Genomic DNA, 11,146 nt, shown 5'->3' with positions numbered 1-11,146 from the left:
TTTTATAAATCATCTGAGAAACAGTCAAGCAAACTGACAATGAGATATGACATAGCTACCGAATTGGACATAACAAGCATTGAAAATTATATCTTTGGCATTTGGCAAGCAATAAAATAAAAGTAGGAAGTATTGTATATATTGAAAAGATAGAAGATAGAGTAGTGGGTTGTCATGTGGTAGACAAGGAAACAAAGTCTAACACGCAGAAGGAGGGGAAAATGTGTAAATAATTTATTAACTATGTAACATGAAAGATTATATATACCTCAGTATTTATTATTTAAGAACCTATGCAAACAAGTTAGCTTGTTGGCATGGTTTGTGTGGTGAAATACTTTGGATAAATGTGTAAGTTTATTGTATTTTGAAGATCTTTGTTAATTTTGAAATGTTCATTGAGTATGTATTGGGGCATTTGTACATTACATAAATTTATTTATGAGCTAACCATGCCAACATGGAAATATAGATGTTAAAATGGTTCTGTTGATGAAATTATTACAGATGGTTTGCTGGTATTAGGGCATTTAGTGAATCTATTGTTTAGTACTTTCACCATTATTAATGTAATATGATAAATGTCTAAATGACTGAAATGAGTTGTTCTTAATAAGATTATAATTTTTCAGTCTATTAACTTCATCTTTACATTTTACATTGTTTTAATTGGCTTCATCACTGATTATCACCAGATGTCTTAGTTCTGTATGTGTACATAGTATTAAATTGGATTCAAACTAAAGAGTCCCATATTTCTAAACTGAAGGTTGCAATGTTCTTAATCACCAAGTCATATTCATATATATATATATATATATATATATATATATATATATATATATATATATATAATACAGTTTGTGATGATTTGAAATCAAATTGATTGAAACATAGCATAAATGTAAATATTGACACAAATCTCTTGTCTCTAAGGATCAGATTGAAAAATTATGAGCTTATATCTTGTTTTAAATGTTATATATATCTAAACTGATAAACCTGTTACTATTTGTTAGTAGCTCTGCATATAGCAGGGTGGATGGGAACTTAAAGTACTCAAAGGAGAAGGGCAGTGCTATGACTTTGGCAGGCACTTCAGACCAGTGAAGATTTGTGTTGTTGATTTCCAGTTTGAAATGGAAAGGATAAATAGGATAAGTAAGTAAGTATCTGCAAGAAACATGATTATTTTATTTTTTAATTATTGATTAGGTCTGGAAAAGGGGCTGTGTTCATGTCCTTCACAGCCCTCTCTGAAACCAGTCAGACTGACCCAGTTAACATTCCACTTGAATAGTTGCAATATGAGAGATCTGAAACCAGGATACAGTCAGTAAAGGATTAGCATAGTTCATGATGGATCTGTATTTTTTTTATGCAACTGTTATTGTTTCTTTCTGTTGGTCAAACCTAGTGCCTGTAATTGCTCTTAGTATATTTATGCATTGCTTTACTATGTATACTGTGAATGTTGCAGAGGAGTTGTATAATTTCTATATTAAAGCTATCATGTATTTTGAGCTAGATTTGTGAGTAGTGGGAAGTTAAGTGTTGTAATCTGAATCCATGTTGTGATTTGGAAAGGGAGATGTGTAGGTCAGTGGTGTCAAAAATTAGTCATTATAGAATTTTGGGGCTTTAGAATTATGATTCTGTGCATCATTCTGGGATTTTGGCAGTATTAGTACGAGCAGTTGTAGATGTTGTTGTGTGAAAGGATGTTTTCAGGCCCTAGGTGTTTTAGTTATATGTTTGTGATTTTGTTTAGCCATAAAGGTTTTTAGCAGCATTACCACCCACACCCAAACATGGGAGCAATACTCCATTGTGTCCCACTTGAACCTTGTAGAATGTTTTGGTTCTGAAGTGGAAGTTTAGTTATTGTAATGTAGCTTTGGCAGTTTTATGTTGAGGGTGTATGTATTTTACAAGAGCGAGAGAGAGAAGTCTCATTGCTGACCAGGACATTTATAGGAAATATGAGGGTTTTGTTTGTGCAGTTAGTAACCTACTGAAGTAATTTGTTTAATATACTGGACAGCTAATCTAGCACCATCCTTTATTTTCTTTTGGGATGTACACCTATTTTCATATAAGTATTTGGTGTCTGTGTACTTGGTATACTTTATGCACATATCTAATTGCTATTTTGAATGGTTAACACTATAAGCAACACTTTGGTAGTCATTAAAGCATTAAACAAAATGCCTTTACATTATTTAGTTTGGTTTCTTGTGTTCTGAGTTCAAATCCTGCTGAGATCAGTTTTGTCTTTCATTCCTCTGGGGTTGATAAGTAAAGCACCAGTTTCAGGTGATGGACTGATAGAATCATTAGAACACTGGACAAGATACTTTGTGGTATTTGTTCTGGCTCATGTTATACTTAGTCTGCCTTTAGCAGAGTCCACTTTTTTGCATGCATTTGGGAGTGAAAAAGGAAGAATATCTTCAAACTTGAAACCTGGCCCAAATGCATGCAAAAAAGTAGACTCTGCTAAAGGTAGACTAAGTATAACATGAGCCAGAACAAATGATGTTATAAAAGCTGTGAGTTCTTAAGTTCTGCCAAAGACTCGTTCTAAAGAGTTCCTATAAATTAAACTGATGATTTTATTCTGAAAGATATCTTTTATGATTTGACAGATAACTAATGTCCTAGGACATTGCTAAATAAATATCCATTTAATCTATGCTGCAATGAAAAAAGATAAATTGGTACGAATTTTGGTAACCACAATGGTATCTGTAGGTACTGAATCAAACTAAAGCCGAAGTAACACGTTTATCATAACATATATCTCCCTCAATTTGAACATGGAATTTATATATTCTTGATTAACTCTTCTACATCACTATATTTCTGATTGACTCTTCTACATCGCTATATATTTAGTTACAAGGAACTCCATTATTTGCAATCACAGCATGTTTACAATCAAACATTTGATATATTTTGAAACCATATCCTCTCTCAGGCCTTCGTATTTTCCTCTCATATTTATCATTTAGAACATTATTCACGTCTCTTCACTCCAGCGTAAAATATAGATTATCAAAATGGATATTCCAATTGATTCTTTCTTGGAAGTTCAAAAGGCAGTACTCAAGCTCCTTTTCTTAGAATGTAATAAATTACCTTCTGTCACGAGATAACTTTCTAATTTCCCAATATATATAGGGAATGTTTGTCCCACCCTTTTCACTTACAAACCATTTACCACATGTTTAATTCCTTTCGGCATTCCACGTCAAACTACCCATTTCCCTCACTTACGGATAAAAATATTTCAACCTTTAATCTGAAAGGCTACTTTAGTTTATTGGAAGTCAGTATCTGTTATGTTTATGAGAGATGTCTCTGAGCAAATAGCAAATCTATTGTGCAAGTGTTTTTCTGTTTATAAGTTCTTTGACCTCTCAGGAAGGCCATCTGCCTCCTAAGCTCCCGATGTCAAAATAAAGTCCATTTAACTATAAAAACACGAAGAATTTTTATGTGTTTAGAACACGATAAATTAAACATCAACATAATAAAGTCGTACACATTTTGCAGACAATAGACATATCACATAGACACACCTGATATTACACATAACATCCATGATTCAACATCGTATATGAACTCGGTTAATTGTATCGACATATTACGACATCTTCACACATCAATTTGATATTCTGCTCACATGTGTGCAATTCAACAGTAGATATACACCATTTGATAACGTGGCTCTGTATGTGTGTATCTATCTATCTATCTACCTACCTATCTACACACAATTCTCATAATATTGCGACCGCATAGGTTACATCTAACTGTATATTTCGATAATATATGTGCACACTCAAACTATACACTGTAATCATCCATCTACACCATATGCTCACTTAATCACAGCCGCAACATACACTTCCACATGCAGAAAGAAAACTCATGCAGGATAGATACATATACACACAGTTGTGTGCGACCCCAGCTCATTGACACAACATATGGTGTCGTTAACCATACGTACAGTGACATCAGGAATCAGTCGTACTATAATGCTAAATGAAGGACAATGAATAACGTAGATTACATGCAATAGTGGGAAAGTCCAGGGGTGGTGAGGAAGGGAGGAGACAATACGAGAGAAAAGGTAGGAATGGCAGCCAAACTGAAAAATGATATGTGAGAAATCAAGGAGTGTTTGAATAAAGCAAAGAAGAAATGACAGAAGGATGTAAATATTAAGTACATAAAAAAAAACAACCTGAAAACAAATACACAGAAAACGTAAAAAAAAAACAAACGGCGATGAATGGAGTGGAAAGTAGCAATTGTTGAGAAAAGGAGTGTGATAAACGGGAGCGAGGAGCAGTTAGAGTGAGTATAAGACGGAGGGGGAGTTTAAGGAATATGATCCAAGCTAGTCTCCTCCTTCGGCGTGTAGGTTTGTAACAGTATTTGTCTGTGTCTGAGTGTCTCTGTGCTTAACAGTTGTGGGTGTATTCACAGTTATACTTGCTTACATGTGTACGTGTGCTTATGAGTGAGTATATTAATGTGTATCCAGCTTTGTATTTGTGTGTTTCTGTATATTTATATAATCAGTTACACACACACATATGCGTGCACCTAGATACATAAGCTAGTTGATATACGCACATATATTTATATATATATGCGTTTATATGTCTAGTCGAGGTATATTTTGACTGTTTTTATGTTATTTCATTTTCATCTTACATATCTACATTTCTAGTGTCTCTGTATGTCTGTATAGGTTGTCAGTATTGATTGTATGCGTGTATGCATATCAATATATATATGTGAATATAAGTATAGCTGTGTTTTGTGTGTGAGAGTTAATGAGAGAAGAAGAGAATAGCAGGGAGATACAGAGAGTAAGAGGGTGGAGGGAAAAGCCGTCGGTACAAGTCGGCCAAGCTGAGTAATGTTTAATCAAAGCGCATGACTATCAGCGCTCCTTTTCCTACTGTTGATTTGCTTGCTGACATGATGGCAACATCGGCTTTTGTGTAAGGGGGGGGGGAAGAGCGAGAGAGGTGCTCGCTACAGCAGTCACTACCGATGCTGCCTTCTCGACCGACAGACTGACAAACGGACACACAGACTTACCGGCAGACCAACCGGCTTGTCAGCCAGTCACTTATCTCCCTCTCACCTTCTCTCACTTTCTTTTATTAATGCTATATTTAATACCCACCATTATAATGAACTCCTCACACTGTCTTGTATTTCTTTCTCATACCATATATATATATATATATATATATATATATATATATATATATATATATATATATATATCTACATCTATCTATCTATCTGTAACGCGCGCCCGCGTGTGTGTGTGTGTTACATTCACCCCAAGAAACTGGTAATTCTCCCCTTCTCTCTCCCCACCATTACTTTTCGCTATCTCCGTATTCCTTAGTAGCTAATATTCGCTCTCTCTCTCTCTCTCTCTCTCTTTTCATATTGTCACTCTCTTTATCTCCGCTTATGAAGTGACTCTATCTCAGTTTTTCCAACCTTCTCTTTCTCCATCTGTTACGTGCTGAATTATTTGCTCTTTTTCTTTCTCCTTTCCTCTCTCATTATCTCCCTCTGTGTCTCCACAACACTTTTTTTTATGTCGTTTACAGTAGCTGCGAACATGTACAGTACAGATACTGCTGTTGTTAATGTGCTCTGGCGTTAATCATATGTGGCAGTTTTTAGTGATATCACTATCAAAAATTATCATTGTTTTCGTACACTTAGCTGCACACACGCACAGTCGAGAGATAGACGATGTATTTTACAGTAGCTGACTAAAATACCACCACACACACACACACACACAATTATTTACGTATGTGTGAATGTCTATTTATAAACATAAACGTACGCACGTGTGTTTGTGTACTTGTATACATGTATATTTTCATGTGTATGTATATGTTACGTGTGTGTGCGCGCGCACGCGGTTTAGTCAGAAGAAGGACAGCTCCAATAACCTTTACAGAGATTTCAAGTCTGATAAGGGGAAGGGGGGGGGGGGAGAAAACACGTCTCATGGATTTGCGGTAGTAGGAAGTGATGCATCAAGATATCAAGTTAATCTTCAAATGGGAGACCTGGTCCTACTGCTTTCAACAGTCGGCACTGTTAAAGGCACACAAGAGTCGGGTCGTGGTATGAAATTGGGCATGGACATTAGGTGTGCCACCCAAGAACACTTACAGTCCATCTGACGGACTTCCCTTACAGTTGCTGTCAGTCTACCTGATTCTATGCTACTCAGATTCAATCAGGTCCCGAGTGCGAAGCGAATCTCTGATTAATGCGTGCGCAGCATACACTCGTATGTGTGTGCGCGTGTGTAGTTATATAAGATGTGTGTGTGTGTATGGGATTATATATGCATCTGTGCGAATGTATAGGTGCGTAAATTGTGTGTGTGAATGTATGTATGTATGTGTATATATAGGTGAGTAAATTGTGTGTAAATATGTGTCTGTATGTCTGTGTGTATATATATGTGTGTGTATATATGTATATGTGTGCGTATGTATATGTATTATATGTTTGTGTATATATGTATATACACATATAATACACATATATATAATCTATAATATATACTCTTTATTTTACTTGTTTCAGTCATTTGACTGTGGCCATGCTGGAGCACCGCCTTTAGTCAAGCAAAACGACCCCAGGACTTATTCTTTGTAAGCCTAGTACTTATTCTATCAGTCTCTTTTGCTGAACCGCTAGTTTACGGAGACGTAAACACACCACCATGGGTTGTCAAGCGATGTTGGAGGGACAAACACAGACACACAAACACATACATATGTGTCTACCAAATCTACTCACAAGGCTTTGGTCGGCCCGAGGCTATAGTAGAAGACACTTGCCCAAGGTGCCACGCAGTGGGACTGAACCCGGAACCATGTGGTTCGTAAGCAAGCTACTTACCACACAGCCACTCCTACGCCTATATATATATATATATATATATATATATATATATATATATGTACACACACACACACACACACACACACACACACACACACACATATAAACTTAGATATGTTTCGATCAAAGATTGGTCCAGGCCATGTCTAACTTAATAGCACCACCTGATAGGATTATCTAAATCCTTTTTACAGTCAAGTTTTGTCTATGGTCCATTCAAGTAGTGAGTTCTTATTGAGTGAGTTGTATCCAGGTATGGGTGGTTTGTCTGGTATTCTTTGAAGAAAGGTGTCTAGGCTCCATTTAAAGCTGATAGGATCCATTCCTCTTTTATCTGTTTCGGGACAATGTTAAACAGGGCAGGGCCTGTTGAGGAAAATAAATTATGCCGCAGTGTACCTATATGTTGTGATCCTGAATTGGGCAGGGGACGTATGGCCCATGGTCCCAGCCTTGGATGAACCTTGAAACTAATGTTCAGGTCGTTTGGGCAATGCTGGCGGTATATTTTCCACATCGTACAAATGATGTACCGCTCGCGGCGGCGCTGGAGAGAGTAAAGCTTCAAGGCTTTAAGGTGGTCCCAGTAATCAAGATCAGTCATGCCCTTAATTCGTTTGGTGAGTGCCCTCTGGGGTGATTCAATCCTCGAGATGTTTTGTTTTGTATGGGGAGACCACAAGGGGCAGCAGTATTCGAGGTGTGGCCGTACAAAGGAGGAGAAAAGTGGAATGATGACACCTTGTTCTCTGGACTGGAAGGTTCTTAAGATCCAGGAGCTCATCCTACGAGCTATATTGACCTTATTGTTCATGTGGGCACTCCAATTGAGATTGTTGTCAACAATTACACCCAGATCTCTGATATTGTTGGATGCCGTGAGCGTTACCCCTGATATATATATATATTTTTTGTAGTTTCAGCTCATAGCTGTGGCCATGCTGGAGCACCGCAGTTTTGCTACACTTAAATTACTGAGATCTTCCTTTAATATATGGCACTTGGGGAAGAATGGAGTTTGATGTAGCAATCCCTCATTTGCACCTCTTGCCATGAGGTAGGTTCATCTGGGACTCTTGACAGGAAGAGGTCCAGCCTTGATTTAAAAACACCTACATCTATTTTGTGCAGTTTCCTCAGGCTCTTTGGGAGAATATTAAAAAGCTGTGGGCCCCTGAAACCCAGGCTGTTGCAGTAACTGGTCCTGAAGCGCGATGGCTTTGTTAGGATCATTAGTACTATGCAGTGTCGACCCGTTCTGGCATTGCTGTAGCTTTCAATGCCAAAATTTGGCAAAATTCCTTCCAGCATCTTCCAGTTGTATATTACTGCATACCTCTCCTGCCTTCGCTCCAGGGTGTAGAGTCTTAGCTGTTTCAGCCTTTCCCAGTAGCTGAGCTGTTGCAAAGAGATGATCTTCTTTGTGAAGCTTCACTGGATTGCTTCAAGGTCCGCTGTTAATTTTATACTGTTGGGTGACCATAACTGGGAGCAGTAATCCAGGTGGCTGAGGATGAATGTCCTCCAGAGGACCATCATGGTTTCCTTACCTCTGGTTCTGAATGTTCTCAGGATCCATCCAGCCAGTCATCTGCACTTTGTCACCATCCTGGTAATGTGCACTTGGAAAGAGGTATTATCACTCATATCAATACCCAGGTCCCTCACTGATTTAGGCTCTGGGATTGTAATTCCCTGTGGACCAGTGTACCCTGTAAGTTTCATATTCAGTTTTGGACGCTGGTAGCACAGAGCTTGGAATTTTTCAGCTTTAAACTGCATATTATTATCCTCAGTCCATCTGTAAATTGAGTCCAACTCCTGCTGCAGATGTGTATTTTCTGCGAGACTTTCGTATCGTCTGTGTAGCTAGCAAGGGTGGCTATCAGGGCAGTTGAGGGCATTTCTGAGAGGGTCACTATGAAAAGCAGTGGTCCCAAGACAGTGCCATGTGAAACATTGTTCACTATTTGTGTTTTCATTGAGGTGGCTCCATTGGCCACTACTGCCTGACTTCTATCTTTCAGAAAGTCATGTAACCATTCTCCAAGTTTTCCATCTATGCCGAGATCATGCAGTTTGTGGCATATCATACCACGATCCACTTTGTCAAAAGCTTTTACAAAATCAAGGTATATTACATCCACATTTGAGCTGTTGAGTAACTGCCTCAACACCCAGTCATAATGTTGTAAGAGCTGCTACCTGGTCGGCAGCAATGCTGAGTATCACTCAGCAAGTTATTTTCTTCAGGGAATGTGATTAGTTTCCCTCCGACTATCCGTTCCATGACTTTGCTGATGTGTGAAGTCAGAGAGATAGGCCTATAAGTTTTGGCATCTGCTCTGCTTCCCCCTTTATAGATTGGGCATATTATTTCCTCCTTCAGCTTGCTTGGCAGTCTGCCATTTGCAAGAAAGCTCTGGAAGAGAATCTGGAGGGGTTTTGCTAGGGCATGCTTACATGATTTGAGGAGGATCGCTGGGAAACCATCAGGACCAGCAGTTGAGTTTGTGTCCACCACATCTATGGCTAGTAGTATATCCTCTTCGCTAATGTCAATGTATCCCATTGTAATTGCCTCGCTGGTTATAGGTGAGGCGAAAAAGAAGTTCACTGGTTCGTCCACTTGTCTGTGTTCCAACGGGGTGGTAAAGACACTTTTGAACTGGTCATTCAGTACCTCACTGATCCTGGTTGGACTGTCTGTGAGGGAGCCATCCTTTTGGAAGAGGGAGTCCTATCTTGCAACGTACTGAGGCTGTTTCTTTCGTGTAATGAAAGAAAATAGATATTATATATATATATATATATATATATATATATATATATATATATATATATATATATATATATAGAATATATATTTTATATATATATATATATATGTTGGCGTTAGGAAGGGCATCCAGCTGTAGAAACTCTGCCAAATTAGATTGGAGCCTGGTGTAGCCATCCGGTTGCACCAGTCCTCAGTCAAATCGTCCAACCCATGCTAGCATGGAAAGCGGACGTTAAACGATGATGATGATGATGATGATGATATATAATATAATATATATATATATATATATATATATAATATAATATGTATATAATATAATATATATATAATACATATACAGGAGTGGCTGTGTGGTAAGTAGCTTGCTTACCAACCACATGGTTCCGGGTTCAGTCCCACTGTGTGGCACCTTGGGCAAGTGTCTTCTACTATAGCCTCGGGCCAACCAAAGCTTTGTGAGTGGATTTGGTAGACGGAAACTGAAAGAAGCCTGTCGTATATATGTGTATGTATATATATATATATATATATATATATATATATATATGTATGTGTGTTTGTGTGTCTGTGTTTGACAACCGACGCTGGTGTGTTTACGTCCCTGTAACTTAGCGGTTTGACAAAAAGAGACCGATAGAATAAGTACTAGGCTTACAAAGAATAAGTCCTGGGGTCAATTTTCTCGACTAAAGGAGGTGCTCCAGCATGGCCGCAGTCAAATGACTGAAACAAGTAAAAGAGTATATATAATATATATATATATATAATATAATACATATATATATATATATAAGATATAATATATATATATATATATATATATATATATATATATATATATATATATATATATATAATATAAAACGTATATATATATATATATATATCTTATATATATATATATAAGATATATATATATATATATATATGTATATAAAAAAAACGTATATATATATATATATATATATATCTTATATATATATATATAAGATATATATATATATATATATATATATAAAACGTATATATATATATATATATATATATATATATATTATATATATATAATATATAATATATATATAATATATAATATATATATAATATATATATAATATATAATATATATATAATATATAATATAATATATAATATATATATAATATATATATATATATATATATATATATATATATATAATATAAAACATATATATATAATATATAATATAAAACATATATATAATATATAATATAAAACACATATATATAATATATAATATAAAACATATATATAATATAAAACATATATATATATAATATAATATAATACATATATATATTATATATATATAGTAGTAGCATACCGATTCGCAAAGGTATA

At 36.1% G+C, this 11,146-nt stretch overlaps 1 long non-coding RNA gene across 1 annotated transcript in view; it reads left to right on the top strand.

Annotated features, from left to right (window-relative positions):
* Window positions 1–291: 291 nt before the first annotated feature.
* LOC128249391 (uncharacterized) overlaps window positions 292–11,146 on the top strand; it is a 138,774-nt gene continuing 127,919 nt past the window's right edge. The window contains exons 1-2 of the long non-coding RNA XR_008265499.2: window positions 292–351; window positions 1,020–1,165. This is a non-coding gene — a long non-coding RNA (uncharacterized LOC128249391). The remainder of the gene's footprint in view (window positions 352–1,019; window positions 1,166–11,146) is intronic.

This window comes from Octopus bimaculoides, chromosome 1, assembly GCF_046866305.1.
Source record: "Octopus bimaculoides isolate indiv1 chromosome 1, ASM4686630v1, whole genome shotgun sequence".
NCBI lineage: Eukaryota > Metazoa > Mollusca > Cephalopoda > Octopoda > Octopodidae > Octopus > Octopus bimaculoides.
The sequence above is the reverse complement of the archived record's forward strand: the minus strand, read 5'-3'. Positions and strand labels throughout refer to the sequence as shown.